The 21203-nt window shown below is 42.5% G+C and overlaps 1 protein-coding gene across 3 annotated transcripts in view; it reads left to right on the top strand.

Annotated features, from left to right (window-relative positions):
* The first annotated feature begins 9853 nt into the window (after positions 1 to 9853).
* The window catches only part of BACH2 (BACH transcriptional regulator 2), a 307297-nt gene continuing 295947 nt past the window's right edge, over positions 9854 to 21203 (top strand). For all 3 annotated transcript variants that reach the window (XM_039853053.1, XM_039853052.1, XM_039853058.1), the window contains exon 1: positions 9854 to 10251. The gene's annotated coding sequence lies outside the window, so the exon portion shown is untranslated. The remainder of the gene's footprint in view (positions 10252 to 21203) is intronic.

A 21203-nucleotide genomic window follows, 5' to 3' on the forward strand; every position in this document is an offset into this window, starting at 1 on the left:
TCCTCTCCAGCCTCTTCCTCTACTCATGTTACTACCTCCTTGCCTTTCTCCATTTCTCCAGGGACCCACTTTTCCCATTCATCCTCTCCTATCCCTACAGGGGGTCTGGAATTCCCTAATGTCCCACCTTTCCTTGTCGTGGGATGCTATTCCTGCGCCCCTTTTCCTTGCTCTTCTTGACGTGTCAGTCTCCAGACCTTCTCCCCCTCTGACTGCTTCATTCCCATCTTCTTCGTGAATTCCTCTTCCTTTGCCCACACCCATCCCCAACAAAGCTGTTCCTCAAAGCTTCAGCCTTGGCCCTCCTTTTTCACTCTACCCCTTACCAGAGTGATTTTACTCTCCTCTGAGTCCCGGGATTGGTTTTTCCTTCTAGTTGTTCCTACCTTTCTCTGACCTCCCACATGCCAAAGACCCTTAAATGCTGAACATGTCTCAATCTAAATTCCTCCTCTAAGTCCCAGACCTGCTCATTTCCTTGGTTTGGGCTCCCATAATCTTGTCCCAGAATTTTTGCTATTGTCTCTGGCCTCTTTAAGCCCCTTCCCATAGAAAATGCGGCATTCTTCTAAAACCAAATCTGTTTATGATTCTTTGACAACTGGAAATTGGTCAATAAAAGCCATCCAAAACCTTGTGAGTTTGATGTAGTCCCATTTATTTTTTTCTTTTGTTTCCCTTGCTCAAGGAGACACACCTAAAAAGCTATTGCTAAGAGCGATGTCAAAGAGCTTACTACTGATCATATAAGCAAGGATCTATTTCTGAAGTCTCTTTTTCATTCCATTGAACTATATATGTTTATATGCCAGTAGCATACTGTTTTGATTATTATAGCTTTGTAGTATAGTATAATACCGGGGAGCATACCTCCCATTTTGTTCTTTGTCAAAATCTCTTTGGCTATTTGGGGTCTTTTCTGGTTCCATATAAATTTTAAGATTAGTTGTTCTAATTTTGAGAACAATGCTGTTGGTATTGTAGTAAGGATTGCATTGACTCTGTACATTACTTTACGTAGTAAGGAGATTTCAACAATATTAATCTTTCCAATCAAAAGCAAGGTACATCGTTCCCTTTATTTGTAGCTCAATTTCTTTCTTCAACGTCTTATAGTTCTGAGAGTATAGACCTTTCACCTCTTTGGTTAAATTTATTTCTAGGTATTTCATAATTTTTGATGCACTTGTAAATGAGATATTTTTTAAATTTCTGGTCATCAGTTATTGGTGTATAGAAACAACATATTTCTGTATATCGATTTCGTCTCCTGCAAGTTTCCTAGAGTCATTTATTAGTTCTAATAGATGTTTGGTGGCATCTTTAAGGGCTTTCTATATATAGTATCATGTCATCTGCAAATAATGTTTTACTTCTTCCTTCCCAATTCAGATGCCTTTATTTCTTTGTCTTGTCTGATTGCTGTGGCTAGGACTTCTAAAACTATGTTGAATAGAAGTGGTGATAGTGGGCACCCTTGTCTTGTTCCTATTTTAGATGAAAGACTTTCAGCTTTTCACCATTAAGCATGATATTAGATGTGAGTTTGTTATGTGTGTCCTTTATTATGTTGAGATATGTTCCTTCTATACCTACTTTGTTGAGTTTTTATCATAAAAGGATGTCGAATTTGGTCAAATGGGTTTTCTGTATCTATTGCGATGATCATATAATTTTTATCCTTTAGTTTGTTAATGGATGTTGAACCATCCTTGCATCTCTGGTGTGAATCCCACTTGGTCATGGTTTATAATCCTTTTAATGTATTGTTGAATATGGTTAGCTAATATTTTGTTGATAATTCTTGCATCTATGTTCTCGGTTTTGCACAGTGAAGAAAACCATCAACAAAACTGAAAAGACAACCTACTAAATGGGAGAAGATATTTGCAAATGATACATCTGATAAGGGTTAATATCCAAAATATATAAAGAATTCATTCATTTTAACACCCCCTCCTCTCCAAAACCCAAACAATCCAATTAAAAAATGAGCAGAGGACCTGAATAGATATTCTCCCAAGAGGACATACAGATGGCCAACAGACATATGAAAAGATGCTCAACATCACTAATCATCAGAGAAATGCAAATTAAAACCACAATGAGATAACACCTCACATCTGTCAGAATGGCTATCTTCAGTAAATCAACAAATAACAAGTGCTGATGAAGATGTGGAAAAAAGAGAACCCTAGTACACTGTTGGTGGATTATAAATTAGTGAAGCCACTATGAAAAACGGTATGGAGATTCTTCAAAAAATTAAAAATAAAGCTTCCATATGATCTAGCAATTCCATTTATGGGTATTTATCTGAAGAAAACAAAACACTAATTCAAAAAAAAAAAAAATTGCACCCTATGTTAATTGCAGTTTCACTGGTAATTGCCAAGATATGAATGGATAAAGAAAGTGCGATACACACACATACAATGGAATATTATATTATTCAGAAATAAAAAAGGATAAAATCTTGCCATTTGCAACAACATGCATAGATATAGAGGCTCCTATGCTAAGTGAAATAAGTTAGACAGAGAAAGACAAATACCATATGATGTCACTTATATGTGAAATCTAAAAACAAAATAAATGAATAAAAAAACCAAAACAGAAACAGGCCTATAGACATAGAGAACAAGCTGAGGGTTGCTAAAGAAGAGGGGGTGAAGAGATGAGAATAAAGAAATAATAAAACAAACAAACAAACAAACAAAATTTTGCCAATTTGCTAGACAAAACTGATAACTTGCAGTCACTACAATTTACAAAAAAGAAAGAAAAGAAAGAAATCCTTCCAGCTAGACTTCCCAGGGTCTCTGGGGAACTGCGAAGATACAAGATAAACAGAGCATTTTCCTGCAGTGCGTCAATTTTAACCAAAGATTTTGAATGTGGGAGAGAAATTTATAGTCCTGATGGTCAAAGATTGTTAAAAAATAGATTTTACAATTAAAAAAACCCATATACATCATAGAAGACAACAGAAGTTCAGTTGAATTTTCACCATATAACAGGAGAGTTCAAAGACATTTTGTGCTTAGAGGCCATCTGGGGCCATGTTCTAGAACTCTAGCCGGTTAGCATTCTATCTCCTCTGCCATTTTGAGCACTTCCCTGGAAAAGTTCAAGGGGCATGACGTCCTACAGATAAAATGAAATCTTCATGCTTCTGGTTATGCCTACCTTTCTAGTCCTATATTCTGCTACAGGCTGTTACTTCTAATCACCTACAACTTCTGCACTGTCACCACTGCAATTTTCCTGCTTGGAATTACCTCCCAACCTTTACTTCTGACAAAATCTCCTCACCCTTCAGAATCTAGCTCAGCTGCCACCTTTTCTAGGAAGTCATCCCAAACTCTCCTAGGTTGACTAGTTGCTACATGCCTTTTGTCCTTCTGTTTGGGCCATTAGCGTGCTGTGATGGTTGATTTACCTGTCCCTCTTTCTTACTAGGCTCCTAGATTGTGAAGTTCCTGACGTGCATTTTGTGTTTCCAGAGGTAAGAAGAGTGCTTGTAAATAGTCTGTGTATGCTCAAGGGATGTCCGAAAAAGTAAAGACAGGCAGGTAAATGGTTGCTTTCTAACAGGTACAAGGTCCTGGCCAATGGGAGGGAAAAGGAAGGAAAACCTATATTTTGAAAAAAACGAGTCACCATAACAATGGCCCTTCCTCATTGCAATACTTCAGTGTTCCTTGCTAGTCAGCATGCCGGGGCACCTTTACCCTCCACTTCTGACCTACCCTTTTTGATATCATGTCTTAACTCTTGCCCAGCTCTCCAATTCTTGGTCGCTTTGGTCAGACCAAAGTCCAGCCACTTTTATGTTGAATATCCAGCCACTTTTCCTCCTCTCTGAATGCTTCCCAGCTTTGATACTAAACTCACATTCTACCTCCTCAGTGAAACCTTTCCTGGCTGTTCCAACCCTCATAAAAATTTTTCCCCCTCTTAACACCTACAACACTTAAGTTCTTATTAGAGTTTAATTACACACGTCTTGAATTTTATGACTTTTATTGGCTTTCTTTATTACAGAAGTAATACATTTATATTAGAGGGGAAAAAAAATTTAAAAACCAGTTAAGCAAAAAGAAAAAACACTCATAAGCTCTTCATCTTGAGAGAACCACTTTAACACTGTGTATATATCCTTCCAGACTTTTTTCTATGCATGCTTAGACAATTTTTCCACAAATGGGATCATGCTGTTTTGCAAATTGTTTTTAAAATGTACTAAGAAAACATTAACATGCTAATATACATACTTCTTTAACATCATTTTTGGCATTCAATTTTATATAGGAACCATCATTGATTTAGGCAATCCTCTATTGTGAGGCATTTAGACTTTCTCCATTTTCTTTTTGCCATTATATAAAAAAATATTTTCCCTGTACAGTCTTAATTTTTTCATTAGCACAAATTCCAAAAAATAGAATTTCTATGTAAATAATTTTAACTGTTATTAGTAATGAGAATTCATTAGATTATTAACAAAAGTAATTTAATATGAAATTATTGCATTTGTCAATTGCTTTATATTATTTTTGACTATCCACTCAGAATTTTTTAAGTTCCTTAAGGATAGGATCCAATGTTTTCTAATTCTTCATCACTCATTAGTACAACAGATATCAATCATGCATGTTGAAGAATTAGTTTATTCTATATCACTTAAATTTTTAAATCATAGTGGCACCTATTCTTTATTGTAGAAGCAGGTCTTGGGCTATGTCACTATACACAGGGATGTGAGAACATCCTTTCCTCTTAAGGACTATTTCTAAACAACTTCTTAGGAACTGGGGTGATTTTTGAGGGAGATAAGGATGGGACAAATAAGAGAGACGGGTGGTAAAAGAAAAAAGATGGCCAGCCAAATCGAACGATAGCTAGAAATAAAATTTTTGCGTCATCCTAGTTACTCTGGAAAATTACAGCACTCTCTAGTTTGGAATACACTGATTATTTTTCAAAACTTGTGTAAGTTTTTGTACAATGAAAAATAACTTTTCTTGGCAGTGGCATGCCCATAAAGACTATAATAATCAGTAACCCTCAAATCTCCTCTGTGCTCTCCAATAGTCCTGTTCATTGCCTTTCACTAGTCCACATGTTTTCTCCCTCCTCCAACTCCCATACTCTTCCCCCTGCCACCATCAGCTGATGATCTTGCTTCTTAGTCCACTGAGAAAATAGAATCGCTCAGACAAGGACTCCCTGCACTTCCCAACACTACGATCCAGCCTCCCTGCACATCCCCACCATAACTTTCCTCCTGTTGCTAGGGATGAATTGGCCCTACCCCTTAAATAAGGCCCACTCTCTGACTCAAGAACTTCACTCTATAAGTTATTCCCTCTCTCTTTATATCAACAGCTTCCCCTCTGACAGGATTATTCTCACCAATGAACTCTAATTTCCCCCATAACCCTCTACCCATTCCTCCATTTTCTGTTTCACAGCAAAGCTCCTCTAAAGAGTACCTCCCCTTCTTCTCCTCCCTCTCTCTCTCTTTCATCCATGCCAGCCAGGGTTCATCTCTACCACTCTTCTCTGTTAAAGATACCAAATTTAAAAGTCAATAATGTGTTCTCATCTCATGTATGAGATGACCCATCAGCAGAGTTGACACAACCAATTACTCCCGGCTTCTCAAAACATTTTCTTTGCCTTGGCCCCAGGATGCTACACTCCCCTATCCCCTCCTCTCTCACTGGCTGCTGTTTCTCAGCCACCTTGGTCGGATCTTCATTTTCTTTATCTTTTGACCTCTAGATGTTAGAGTGCTCCAAGTGTCAATCCTCAGACCTGTTCTTTTCTCCACCCATGTTCCCAGATTCTTTATGTTGCTGACACACAGATTTCTATCTCAAGTCTGGATCACTCTCCTGAAGTTTAGATTCCCATGTTTCATCGCCTACTCAACTTTTCCACTTAGATGTCTGACAGGCATAAGAAATTTATGATATCCACACACAAACACCTGAGCTCCCCCTGATATCTGCTCCTCCTACAGCATTCCCTGTATCAATAAGTGGAATCTCCTTCACTCAGCTGTTCAGACAACAATGCAGAATTTCCTTTGATGCCTCTTTCTCTCACATCCCACAATTGAATCAATAATTTCTGTCTGGTTTATTTTGAATATGTACCTAGATTCCATTTATAGCCATTATGTAGTCCAAGTTACCATCACTCCTCTTTTAGCCTATCTACCGGGTCTCTATGCTTCCACTCTTGTACTCCCTTCCTCTTAGCAAACAGAATGATCTTTTAGGTCAAGGCCAGGTCATGTTCTCCCTCTACAGAAAACCCTATAAATGTATTCCAATTTCTTCTAAACTATAAACCTGCTGGCTATCCCTCTGGCATCATCTCCAGCTAGTCTTCTTCTGGCTCTTCTGCATCAGACACAGTGGCCTCTTTGCTGTCCCTGGAGCATGCCAAGTCCACTCTACCTCAGGGCCTTTGCACTTACTCTTATCTAAAAAGCTTTTCCCCAGGATAGATGCAGAGCTTGCCCCCTCACTTCATTCATTTCTGCTCAAATGTTTTCTCATCAGGGATGTCTTCCCTGACCCAACCACCCTATCTAAGAATGGCCCCATCCCTATCACTACTGAGCTCTTATCTACTTTATTTGCTGTCATAGCACTTTTCATTTCCAGATAATATACTATATATATATATTATATATATATGCTGTATATATATAGAGAGAGAGAGGTTCATTATCTCCCCATCCCAATCTCATCATTAGAATGAGAATTCTGCATCCCAGCTTGTAGAAAAGCACCTGCCACATAATAGGTGTCTCAACAATGTTGAATAAATCACCACTCAAAGCTATTCAAATTTCATCTGCTCTCCCAAGTGTCACCTGTGCAGTACTGAGCTGAGGTTTTATGGTTTAGGTACACTTCAAGACATCTGGTTTTCAAATAATAAACCTTAGTTGTCATTCTGAGAAATCTGCCCCATGAGTAGAATTTAGTTTCTCCGTAACAGGACTTCCTTCAGTGTGTGGGCTCCTCTTGGCTTTGACATTCCCCCTCTAAACATCCCACTCCATTCTCTCTCATTGGATGTTAACTTTGCCCTGCTATATCTTAGTCAAGGTACCATATTTAAAATTCTGCCTAAGAAAAACCATTATATCTTCTTGACATCATCAGATACTGTAACGTGGTTCTGGAGAGCAAGAAAATCAAAGACCCAAGAACTGCTTGCTCCTTTTGTCTGTCTTTATTTCCTCAACTTTCTGTTTTTGAGGCATTTAAATTTTTCCTATATCATAAGATCAACGTGATTTATAAAGTTTACTGACTTCGATGCTATGGTACGAAGTGATTGTCCCTGGAAATCATATCCTGCTTAGCAACATATCAAAGATGAAGCCCATATTCTGGACATGTAATTATGCAGGAAAAGAAAAAGTGTATCAGAGAAGGTTGAAGGTTGCAGGCATGGGAAATAAGTTGATGTCTACTCAAGTTACTGCCATGAATACAGAGAGGGAAGGACCTGCATCTGTTTCACATTGTAAATGCCTCAAGTGCCCAGAGCAGCACCACAAACCCAGGGAATGGCCAAGAAATATTCTCGAAAAGGGTGCTAAGGCCATCTATAACCTCACCTTTGTGATGGTACTGCTAAAAGAGTGTCCATACTTGACTAACCATGCTAATTTCACATAATTCACATAATTCTGAATTAACTATTGAAAATAAATGAAATAACTCTCTACTATACTTCAAGCTCCTCTAAGCCAAAGATTTTGTCATATTCCCAGCTGTAAAAGCACATGATTGCAGTACTGGATGTGACCTTAGGGGTCAACTAGTTCTAATTTAACCTCCTTTAATGAGTAGATGATAATACACGCTATCACAGTTGCTTTAGGTGTTTTGTTTGTCTCTAATTGCTGTCTCATTTCATATTTGAGAATTTCAAACTAAAAAACTCCAGTTTGAGTCTTTGGCAAGTAGTGAAATGACTCCACAGCCTTTGTTATATCCATTTGAAACCAGAAGCAAGGTGGCAAGATCAGCCTGCAGCAGCTTCTCCCTCACCCTGCCCCGCCCCCCGCTCCACCCCATATACACACACACTGATGTGTCTAACTTCACTCACAGCTGGGCAGCCATGCCTGCTTGAAAAAGAAATTCATTTACATGCTCCTCATAGGTCTGGCTCTAGTGAGAAAAACATTTAGTAGTGTTTAATAAAATGCATAAAGTGATCACATTGACACTCACGTACTAACGAAAATGAGGAATACAGAAATATCACCATTCATCAGATTTTGAGAAATGAGCCCGCCAGGGCCCACCAGGGATCAATATTCTCTATCCTTGCCAAGGGGCCAGACAGGGACCTCAGAAGCAGGGGGTTTCATCAAAAAGGGCATCAGATCCAAAGTCAGGAGACCAAGGACTGCTCCTAGCTCTGAGACTTTTCCTCATCTGAAAACTGGAGAGTCTAGCAGAGAAAATCTCTTAGTGTGGTTCTACACCTACAGGTGCAGGCTCTGTAATACTCAGAAAAATTAACTTGGCCCTTCAGCTTCCCTTCCACCACTTCTTAGCTTTCCACATAGACATTCAAACTGGGACCTTTAAAAACTCTGCCCTCAAACTGAGGTGGTTCAGAGCAACACTTTGGCTGATATCACAAGACTCCCAGGGCATCGCTTCAGTGCTTCCTCAGCATATGCCAGTGCCCATTTTACAGGGGGGATTTATGGTCCTTCTCTCAGTACAGTGAGCCAAAGTTTTATAATATTCATTAAAAATCAGCACCACACGTAATAATATGGAATACTGCCTGTACACAAGGGGGCCAAGTTATAGGTGTTCAGGGAAACGTGGCAGAATTTCCTGGCCTTGGCAAGGGTAAATTTGCAGGCACCAGCATTACACTAACACAACCTTCTTTTATTGCAAACGTTAGTTGGGTCTAAGTCCTAATTACTTTCTGTAAAATCCTAACCACCATCAAGCTTTCTTCTGACAGGACAGCCACATGATGGCCTTAAAGTACAGCAGCAACACCCTGGCAGCCTCTAGAGTGAGAAGTAGGGGAGAGGCTGGCAGCCAGTAGAAGCTGGGGCTGAAGCTGGGGAGACTGGCTTTTCATTTACGCTTCGCAATTGCTCGCGCCCCTTCTAAAACTCTGGTGTGGGGGCTCAGAGGCTCACTCAGTGGGACAGGCCGAAGCCCTCCCGAGGATTCAAATGTCAACATCGCTATTGGGTCGGGAACTACTCTTATTCACCTCATTCCCATCCAAAAGGGGCCGGGTCACCTTTGTGGGGCCAGTGGAGCATCTTTTCTTGCCCCTGGGACCTGCTAGATAACGCAGGAATCCCAGGTCTGGAGGTCTGACTCCCCTTCCTGGGTGTAGTAGTGCCCTGGGCTCTGCCCCCCTCCCCACGTGCCACACCAGACCTCGCCACACACCCCCAACCCCTCTGCACCCCAGCCCTTGCCTTTCAAGGCCCCTGCGGGTCCCGGGCCGGGCCAGACGTTGTCAGGCGGTCAGCTGGGCGGGGAGAAGGGGGCTCTCCAGGCCGCGCGGCCGCACAAAGCCGGGAGAGCAGCGGTGGCGGCTTGAGGCGCGCCCCCTCCCGCGAGCCGGAGGAGCGCGCGCGCCCGCCCCCCGCCCCCCGCCCCAGCCCCTGGAGCGCCATTCGCGGAGCGGCTTACGCTAGTCGCCAGGCGTACGGCGCCCCAGCGGCCGGGGAGGTGCGCTGCCCGGCTCCCGTAAAGTTATTGTGAATGGGGAGCGGGTGACGTCAGCGCCGAATGTCAACAATGTAGCGATTGAGAGTGTGGGCGTTCCGGGGAGAGCGCGAGCCGCGCCGCGCGGAGCAAACAGCGCCGAGCCGCCACCGCCTCGCAGGCAGCAGCAGCAGCAGCAGCAGCAGCGATCGTGCACGCCTCGGCTGCGATCGCAGCGGCGCTAACGTGAGCGCCCGCTGCCGCCCTCGCCACCCGCCTGCCCGCTCCCGCTGCCGCCGGGCTCTCGCTTTCTCTCCGGCCTCTCCTTGGCCCTTCCCCTCCCCCTTCCCGGCACACTCGGAGGGCTGAGAACGAGCTGCCATGTGATGCGCGTCCTCTCCTCGAGCTTTCGGTGACCCCCGAACCGCCCACCGCGCCGGCCGCCGGGAGGGGACTGCAGTTTGGAAGACGCGGGGAAGAGGAGGCGGAAAAGGACGCAAAGTTCTCTGACGAGGTGAGTCTCCGGCCGCGGGCCCCGGCGCCGGGCGGGGTGGCGGGGCAAGTTTGAGGGAGCAGTGGGTGCGCGGGGCAGGCGGGGAGGCGTGGGGAAGCGGCGCGGGAAGGGAGCCGCGGTCGCCTGGCGCGCAGCCTCCGGCTGAGCGCCCTGCCCGCTTTTATGGCATTTTCTAGGAACGCGAAGGGGGTCGCAGCCGAGCCGGCGAACGCGCCTCGGCGAATGTGCACTCTCTCGCCTGGCTGTTTACCGCGGGCGAGGCGGCATTGTATTTTGCTCGCGTCGACGGGTGTTTTGGAACAGTAGGGGGAGGAGGAGCAGAGGGTAATAAGTCAGGCGTGGGGAGGGCGGGCTGGAGGGAGGCGCGCGTCCTCGCGAGCCGGAGCAGCTGTCAGACCCACGGCCCGGTCCCCGGCCCGCGATCTCCGAACGGCCTGCAACCCGGCCGCGGCGTCAGCGCTCGGGGCTGCTCCGCCAGGACGCGGCCGCCGCGCTTTTGCGCTCAGCTGTCAGTGGCTGCCGGGTAGCCGGAACCACTGCGCCTGCTGGGCATCAAAGCCCAAGTTTAGAGTCCCGGTGTTGGGGCCTCGCAGCGCAGACCTTGGGCTGCGCGCAGGGTATAATCCCTAGTAACTAATGACCGGTTATCGGAATGCGTCTCTGGGAAGGTATACCCAGGGGCTCGTGCCATCAGAGAGGAAAACCTTACATATTTCTTCTTCCAAGATTCTGCATGAAATCGAAGTGCAACATGTATATACACATACCGTCTTCTCCCTCCCCACACTTCAGTCTCCAAGCCCCAGAAGCTCCACCTAAGTGGAGGCGTTTATCATGGGACACCTCTTCACCTCCCCATGCGGAGGCTCCCTGTGGGTCTCACAGTTGTCCTCTCACCGGGTGGGTGCCCCGGAGCGGAGCGCGGATGGAGAGGGCAGCGGGCGGCGCTCATGGACTACCCCAGCTGCCCGCGAGAGGGGACTCGGCGTCGTCGGTCTGGCAGAGGATTTACGGGGACTCGGGTCGTGGGAAGAAGCGGGCAGGGCTGGATGTATGTGTGTGAAAGGAGCCGCGCACCCCTGGCTTCGGGAGTCGCGGGAACGCGGGGTATCCGCAGCACCCTCTCGCGTGTAGGCAAGTTTGACAACTTGGGGGAAGTTCCAGCCGCTGTCGGCATGATTTGTCTGTGGCCGGAGAAGGCGTTCCTTGCAGCTTGCGGTCGCCGAGATCCGTGGCTCCTGCGAAACGACGAGGGCGCCCCACACCCGACTGAGCCACAGACTCCCCGCAGGCCCGCGGATAGCGAGACACGGCGTTTCTCGGTTTTCACTTACGCTGTCTAGTGCTGCAGTCTCTCACTCTCTGTGTAAATTTCATCTGTTAAGTGTATTTCACTAAAAAGGGTAATTACTTTAGATAAAAATCCTTTCCTGCCTAGTGGGAACCTTGGCGGAGATGATGCCTAATGAGATATTTTGCTTTTGTCTGTTTAGAGTAAAATTAGAGATGTTAACTCTGATAACGGTTTTCTCAGATCATTAAAATGTAACGTGTAGAAAAGGCATGTCGAGCTGCGAAGGTTCTGGCTGACATGAAGGAAGCTGAGCGTGAAAGGTTGACTGCCATTCCTTCGGTGGAGAGGGCTATTTTGGTAAGGCAGAAAGTCTTGCTTAAAATGTGAGATTGCCCCACCCTGGTTCTCAGGCAGCTCAGGAGTAAACGGCATTTTTCATTCTTGCGGGTAATAATAAACGTGAGTCAAAATGACACCTTGTTAGAATTAGTCTTTAGTCTGTAAGAGAGATTACTAAATTACAGTGTTGCATTCAAACTGCTCCAGTGAAAAAAGTCTGTCAGCATTTCCATTATAAAGTCAGTTTTTCAGGAGTTTATAATTTCACCATAAAACTTTGGCTGAAATGTCTTCTCTTCTGGTGTTCTGGTTTAAAAAATGCATTGATTGCCCACTTCCATCCTATTTGCCATTCCGGAAATTTGAATATCATTCAAACGGGGTCCTAGAAATGGAATACACAGCACAGAATAAAGTATTCTTGTTAGAACATACTTTATTTGTGCAGAGCAGTATTTTCATTTTGGAAGGCTTTAGGTTTGCCATTTGGTAATCATAAATGTGTTGAATTAATTTTTCTGGTATCTGTCGATTCTGCAGGTGGATTGAAATGTCAGTTCTTGTATATGCCAGGATTATATCTAGAAACATTCCCTCATATGTGTGTTATATCTGAACTCATCGTTAAATTATGAACACCCCCATTGGTTACTTTTCAGTTCTTTTTTATGTTGCATGTGAGGGTTTGCCATAGAGAAGGAGTAAGGCAAAGAGGGAGGGAGGGAATCCGCACCCCCCCACCCCAATTCACTTTACAGTATTACTAGTGTCTAGGAGGAAGCCATTTATTCTTTCTATTGAATTATATCTTTGACTCAATGTCTTCAATCCAAGTCCCTTCCAGTCTCTCACCTCTGGCTGCTGTGTGAGGGGTTTAATTATTTGCAAACTGCCTTGAAATCCCTGGATGAAAGGCACTGAGTAAGTGCAGAGTATTGTTATTCAGATATGGAATTTAATGATCCATTACAGTTCATCAGGAAAATGCACTTTGCAGTGATGGTAGGAAACGTTCCACCTGATAGAGGGTAATAATAACTGCTTAAAAGTAGGTTCAGATTACAGATGAGACAATTAACTCTAGCCATGTGCTCTTCAATTTGTTGCAATTCATTTTGTGATCAAAGTGAGTCGCAGAAAGCCAGATGGTCAGGTTCATGATCAAATCTCTCCTAGGCCAGCCCTTTACTTCTGGGCCCACTGTCTGTACTGCCGACAGGACTTATTCATTAGCGCTTGTGAGCTGTTCCTCAGAATTCGTGATCGAGGCTCCTGTGATGCAAACAAAAGGGCTCAGACCAATCTGTATTGTTGGGAGCAATTTAATTTTACTTGGATTAACTAGTGCTTAGTGTCCCTGGTATGGATCCAGCCTTAACAAGGGACGAGAGAGATCCCAGTGGCTCTCCAGCTCAGCTGTGCAGGGCTCTACTGCCCTACTTTTTGTACTTCAAATTTCAGGGGCTATGGTTTCTGTTTTGTTGTAAATGCTGCCTTGATGCTGAATGAATGACAGAATACTTAGGTAAAGAAACACCCTTCCTGTTTGGCTGAGGGGGTGGGGAGCAAGACCAGCTTCGTGGGCATATGACCCGTACCATTGCACGGGTCCCTCTCCCCGTCATCTGCTCAGAAGGACCTCACACTTGGTTTACTCTTCCTCTGTTGTCTTCTTGAAATCTTTTAATAATTCTTGAATACGGGGCCCTTCATTTTCATTTTTCATTGGTCCTGGAGTGGGGCGGGAGCATAGCCCACAGGGGCAGGTAACCACTACTTTGTGTCAGCTCTTTTTTGTCGACTGTTGCTAGGCAGGAATGGGTGGGAATACTGGCTTTGTGTTGCCACATCATCTGATTTTTCCAAGGGAAGCTGGATATATGGATTTTTATGTGGAATCCCTAATTTTTAAATATTAGCTCAAAAAATTTTAAATGTTGAATGAGAACATATGTAAGAGCTAGAGCTGGCCTGCACGCTTTCACCACTGAATAGGCTAATACATCTTATTGTTTAATATTTCTGTATTTGGCTATTTTCTAAAGGCCTGGCTCATAGCAGATGATTTCTGAATCTCCACCAAATGAATGGTTGCAGCTACCGGGAAATTGAAAGATGGAAGGAAAACAAAACTCAAAATCAACATTGAGTCCCACTCAGGAATTGATAGCTTTCTTTTAAACAGAAAATACAACATGAAAGGCCAAATAAGTAATACCATGGGCACTGTGTAATCCTCTGCAGGTAAATCGTCCATCGCTTTTGAACCACCTGCCCTCTCTTTAGTTATTATTGACCAGATAGGGAAACTTGGCCATTTAATGCCTGAGGACCTCCATAAAAATTTGATATTTGAGAACACTCACTAAAATAATAGCTGCGATTTATTGAATGCTCACCATGTGCTAGAAACAGTGCTCCCTACTTTACCTTTACTTATCTCATCGACTCCTCAAAGCAACCCTGTGAAGTAGGCATTGTGCCCATTCTACAGAAGAGGAAAGTTCTCATTTTATGTTGGAAAGAATTTCATCTGAATGCAGTGTGTGTTTTCTTGACCGTCAAAATGTTATTTTGCCATCCTACAGACACAATTCAGTTCTGAGGCAATGCCTGGGTATGGGGTAGAGAACATAGCATACAGAGAACATGGTCTCTACCCTCATATACGAGGAACGGAGAACAAAAGATGTGCAACGGATTTGTTAAAATCTTTGATTTAGACAGCAAACACAGCTTCTGCCTCTCTTTCCTCTCCTTTCCCTAACTGGATTTTGAAGAAGCTCCAGTGACATACGACCCTGTCAGAGGCAGTAGCTGCCGTTCGGAAGTCAGGGCTGGGTGTAAAACTTGACATTTCTTTGGAAAAGAAGATAAGCTTTTTGCACACCTGGGGAAATGTTAAGGAAAGTGGCACCAAGGGCTTGGGAATGTTAGAAAAATCACTCCTGTGTTATCAATGACAGTGTGTGACATATTCCTGTCCCACCTTTAAATTTTCCATAAATATTTACAAATTGTTCAAATCCAAACTGAAACCTGCTGTGAACTAAACATTTTGTAAACTCAGTAACATTGCCCAGCATATTACTCATATTACATAGCTTAATAGAAAAGTCCTTCTTTCTTTGTCAATTCAAGATTTTTTCTTTTTCTTTCTTTTCTTTCTTTCTTTCTTTCTTTTTTTTTTTGTTAATTTCAAATGTCAGCCTACCTAAAACTGAAACTTAATCTTACCATCAGCATGCTACTCAGCTTCCTTAAAGCTGGAAGTATCCTCAGAATCACCACTATGTCCTTTTCAAGGACCATTTTTTTTTTCTAAAGAATATTGAAATTGAACCTTGTCCTACTAATGGCACTACTTCAAAAATCAGGCAGGAATTTTGCCTTTGTTTTTCTTTGAGCTATTATTTTTTCCAAAATAATAAATCTCCCCAATCTGAAAGCATTTCACGTACTCGTTCATTCTAGTCATTGGAATTATAGCCAGAATGTCTCTCAGTCTTCCCCAGTGACTTCATAATCACCATTTCTCCAGCATATTCCCTGGTTAACTTCTCTTTTGTTCCTTAGCCTGATAATAAATTGTCCTTTGGTTCTGAGATGTGTCATTTTCCTCCTTGACCTTTTTGTTCTTCTCCCTAGGGCTGTAGGATGCTGCAGAGAGCGGTGCTTGGTTGCTAGCTCCCTCCCATTCTTGTGTCAGTTTTCATTTTCTTCTTCCCCAAGCATTTAAATCCTCCACTTTCCAGCCTTCCTGTACTTCATTTGTTCCCGAGCCCGCAGCTGGCGTCTTATCAAGACTCCAGGTTAGTTTCAGAAGAAAGCTTTTCTAGTTTCCAAATCTTCCATTGGTTCTTGTCTTGCACCATTCTTCTCTCTTCTCCCTCTATCACTTTTTGCAGATGCTTCAGGAATTTCCTTAGGACACTCTGAGAGTCTAAAACCATTGAAGGCTTAGACTTTCACTTTGGAGCTTTAAGTTGGGAGAGCCCAGCACAGTTTTTCCATTCTGTAAGAAGGAAAATAAAATGAAGGTGCACACTCGGCAGGTTTCCTTGGTATCCTGGTATCCACGAATTACTGAAAAGTTTTATTTTCTTTCTTTCCTGTATTCTCCTAAGCAACAGAAGCTCACAGATGCCAAAAGATAAGCCAAATGTCTAGAAACGCCATTCTTTAGAGGCATATGCCTTATTCATTCATTAAACTAATATATACCGAGTATCTTTTATGTGGCAGGCATGGTGTTAGGCTATCGTGGTGCTAGTGGGGAGCGAACCCAGGCCTGGTCCCTGCCCTCGTGAAGCATACCATCTAGTAGGAGGCTAACATTAATCAGATAGACACAGAGAACTCATTGCATGTTCTGTGAAGGAAAGTTCTCCATGCAGAAGAGAGTGTAATGGGGGGATGTGACCTGATTCGGAGGTTGGGGCAGCCCTCCCTGAGGAATTGTGGAGTGAGTTGCCATCAGAGCCCGTCTGACACTTGGGGCTTCCTCTTTCACCCTAGCCTCCTAATCTTATTAATTCACTGCTATCTTTGGCCCTTTGGAGTATTGCATAAACCATGATATAACCCCTTGGGCCGTTTTGGCAAATAATGGTTCCTGTATACAGAGTCCAGAATTGATTTATTTACCCGTGTCTTTAGAACCTGATAAAAACAGAATGGTTACTTGCCAAGAGTACAGTTCATTTTCATACTTGGAAAAAAGCTAGTTTACTGATTTTGAACATATTTAGGGTCATTTTGACAACATTTGAACGATTACACAGACATTTTGACAACATTTGAACGATTACACAGACATTCCCTCCCAGTTGGCTGGTGTGTGAGGGCGCCTAGGCAAGAATCTTCAGTGGAAATATGGGTTCAGGTTCTGTCTGAAGGCCTTGCGTACCCCAGAGCAGGAAGGTGTCCAGTGTCTCCAGACCAAGCAAGATGATTTAGGCTATTCTTAGCACAATTTAGGAGTGTTGACAATGTCTAAAACAATGAACTGTGCTGTAACTAACACACCTTCATTCTCTTTTTCTTCAATAATAGCTAATCTGTGTTGGGAGCTTCCTATGTATGTTACTCATATTAATGTATTTAATCTTCATAATAATCCAGAGCTCGGTGTGACTATTAGAAGCCGAGGCACAGGTGTCATCCAGCTATTGAGTGGTGGGGCAGGGATTAGAAACTGGGTGTCTGACACCAGAGCCTGTGGTTACCAGGCTATTCTGCCTCCCTTTTCCTTTTCTTCTTCATTTGAGGTTGGAATGCTTTCTGCCACTTCTCAGAAGTGGAAATAAAGGCTAGTTTACTAAAATATTAGATAAATTGTTTATGTTTATATGAAAGATAAAATTGAAAAATAATTTCTCAATGCACTTGAGTGAATATATCTCTTGTCTTTCACATGGCTTGCTTGCTAATAATTGCATTCCCCAGGTCTAAGTGTCCAGTTGGGGATCAGAAAGTAGAAGTGATAACATGTAAAGACAAAAGAAGAGCTAGACGTAGAACATGAGTCCCGTGGCTCTGTCCCTGGGGTTTTCCTGTAGGTCAGGCTCCTCTTGTTACATGAAGAATTTGTTTTCAGCTTTTCGGATTTTTTTTTTTCTGATGAGGTAAGAAAAGGTGAAAGAAACCATTCCTATAATAGGTTGATTATTCTACTGAGGAGGGAGAATTCAATTCAGAACCAATTCCATTAGAGCTCCTAATTAGAAATATTAGCTGCTAGCAACAGATACAAGTAGGTAACCTTTGCTCTCATTCTAGTCAATTTCAGGAAGAGATTATCTTGCCAGATTAGCATGTTGCAATTCTCAACTGGAGACTTGAATAGTTTTAGAGGACTCAACTAGGCAGTTGATTTGGCAGTGACCCCGATTACCTTAGGTTTGCAGGGTCACTGTTTAGAATGCTGACTCAACTTTGCCCTGGGTCAGACACCCAAGTTGTCTTCTTTAGTCAAGAGGCATTATTCTTGGGAGCTGCTGGAACATTAAGCGTCTGTGTAGCTCAGTTTGTGATGAGATTAAAGTGTATGAATGTACTATGCTTATTTTTCAGTTTTTAGTTCAAATTTTGAAGATGGCTAAATGGAGAGATGCTTAGTGTGTCACTGTTGGAGGTTTTAAGTGATTAAAAAAATCAAGCAGATGAGTGCATAAAGATTTCTGTGCAAACAATGATGAGCTTAAATTAAAGCTGCTGATTTAGTATGAGAATTACTTGCATTGATTTGTAGGATATCTACATGGGTTCAAGATTCCATATTATGCAAATGATGAGCCCTGAAGAGTCAAACTGTGAAAAAAAGGAAATTAACTATAAAAGATATTATTACCTATTCAGCAAGAGGAAAATGTAGACATATTTGAGAGTTAACTCTTGTTCTTCATATATCTTCTTGGGAAGATGAGGATCGGGGATGATGATCTTCGCTGCAATTGTAAAGAAGGTAGGCAAGGTTTGCTATCAGTTCTCCCAGTGTCCTCTTTCTGTCCTTACTTCTTCATGCTGTGCTTTGCTGCCTTTTGTCCATCCAGTACCCTTAACTAATCTCCTCCTTCCCTTTCAAAACCAATCTCAGGAAAAGATTTTATGGAAAAAGTTTTACTAGGGTATAAATAACTGAGCATATATACCTAGTGCATTACTTCTTTCCGAAGAATCAGCATATTACTAGGATACAAAGCCAAAGAAATAAAACCTGAAACTGTGAATAGTAGAATTTCACACACCGGTAACCTGATGTTGGGAGGAAATTTCTGAGTGAAGAGAGGGCTGTTTATAACTCCCACCCTGGACGGAGGATATAGACAAGGAGCTTAGAGAATATAAGCGAGTGTAATATTAAAAATATAAAGGGCAGACGATTTTTAATGTTGTAATATATTTGTCAGTGGGCATCGCCTTCCCCTTGCCAGAAACTGGATCTGGTCACAGATCTAAATAGCAAGATTGTGTGGTTTTTGACATTTAAACAGAGCTTCGGGGAAAGTCACTTGGTCTTTAATTAGGAATTTTTGTCAGTCAGTAACAGTGAACCTGAAATACTCTATTATCCTTAAATATTGAATTTTAAGAGAAAAATAATAATAATTTAAAAAAGCAGTGCCTCCCACTCACCTGACTCCCCACCCTACAGTTTTATTGATAAAAACCGAGTTGATAAATTCAAAATTGGCAGGCCTTATTCTATGGAAGGTGGTAAAATCTAGATGTTTGGTTAATGAAACCATACTGATTTTGCATACAGATATTGCCTGTGTAACACCCAGTTGAGAAGAGTCTGAGCTGCCTTCCATACTACCCCTCCCCCACCGCAAACTCCTCCAGTAACCATGCTATGTTGAGTTGATGGCGCCATCTAGTGCTGATCTCTGGAACTGTCTTGCTGGACTCACCATCTCTTATTTTCCCTTTGCTGTGGGTTAGATTACTGAGCAGACCAGAAGAGTGCCTCTCTGGGAGTCCATTGTCTAACTCTCCAGTAATTCCTACTTTTCCTCTGTCTTTGTAATTTACTTAGGTCGCCATGCCTTCCTTTCTGCCTGACTCCATTTCTTTCTGTTTCTCTCTCTCTACTGTCTCCTCTTTGTAGCCCTCCTTCTTTCATTCTCTTCCAACTTTTGATCAGTTTAGGGGAGGAAAAAAATCAGCACTCTCAACTGATATTTTTTTCTAATGATATATTATGCCACAGTCAGAGAATGCCATGCATTTTAAAGCAAAATTAACAAACCGTATTAAAGAACCAGAGTGAAACTAAAGACGAAATTCTCAAGTCTCAGTCAGAAGACTGTCCCCTCCTCTCCTCTAATTAGATGTTTCCTTGCACACAATCAATAGTATTTTCTTTAGTTTTTAATTGGTTTTAGAACTACTGTTATAGAATTATTTTTTTTCTTTTTAAATTGCAAATTTAACTTCATTAAAATTTATTTTTAAAAATTTTCAATGACAGTTGACATTCAATACCATATTGGTTTCAGGTATACAGCACAGTGGTTGGACATTTATATAACTCATAAATATCACTCATGTTTTAAATTCAGGATACTTTCATAAGATATCTTAGAACATCACATCATCGGTGTAGTATTGTTTCTATGGGAAAATGTGTCCTGACTTCCAGACAACCAGTTTTCCTGTAGATTTTTGTATCTTGTATTAGATGAGATAAAAGAGATGAAAGACATGTAGGACAAAGCCTGAGATGTGACTATTCCATAACGTTTGTGGGATCTGAATTAGTATACAGGTTTAAGACTCCCACATCAAACAATAAATTTTAAATTTCCACTTATGTTAAGCATCTTGATATTGTGGGTTTGAAAATAAGTCCCCTCTGAAAAACAGGAACTGCGCTTGTCTGTTACCAGTTCTTGTGGTCGATACGGCAACTATTCTGATTTTTCAGAAGAGGAAAAGCAGTTAAATCCAGTTAAAATTAAAACGAGTTAAAATTAACTAGTTCGTGAGATTTGAATGCAGCTGTTCCACACATCACAACACTGTGAGTTGTTTGTTTATTATCACTATTAATTACTATTAGTTGCTACTACCACTTTTTAAGCCGTGGTATAGATTATTTATATTTTTGGTTTAACCTTGGGAAATAGGAACTGCAACGGTAGAGAGGTTCCTGTTTGCTAATATGCATGTACCTTGTTTTTGTTTTTGCTGGGTAGGTGTGTGCACCTTCTGTATGCAAGAGTAATTTAGCCTGTCAGCAGTTTCCTACCAGCAGTGCTTGCTGACTCATGCAACTGTTGCAGTGCTCAGCTGGCCTCACTGTCAACTGCCCACAGTACCAGCTCTGCCCTGGGAGAGCACGGAGCATTTTAGCTGCTGAGAGGCTATTTTCAGAACTGTGGTCACTGCTGAGCTGGGTTCCCCTCTCCTTCTAGCAGCCAAACATGGACTTTTGGTTGCAGGGTAGAAAATTGGGCATATTTCTTCTATTCTACTTTTGTAGAGACTGCGTAAGAATCAGCGATTCTGGGACTCCCTCAGAAAAACCGATTTTTATTTCATTTTAAATTTAAGAGGAGAGGGGTGAGGAGAAGGTAATGAGGGAAAGAGAATATGCTATTTCCTCCTTAGCGCCAGAAGGAACTTGCATGAACCTTTAACTTAGGCTTCTTGGTGTAACCGAAACCTGACCCACTTCTCCCTCTGTGAGTACTATGCCTTGAGTAGGAAAGCGGGAGAGTGGGTGTGGAGTGGCCAGCCTCACATTGTTTTGTGTGGCTCAAGTCCTTAAGTAATGACAGATTTTGTTCGTATCCGTTGCACATTATTAAAG

The sequence above is a fragment of the Pteropus medius genome, unplaced genomic scaffold (assembly GCF_902729225.1).
Source record: "Pteropus medius unplaced genomic scaffold, Ma_sr-lr_union100, whole genome shotgun sequence".
Lineage (NCBI taxonomy): Eukaryota > Metazoa > Chordata > Mammalia > Chiroptera > Pteropodidae > Pteropus > Pteropus medius.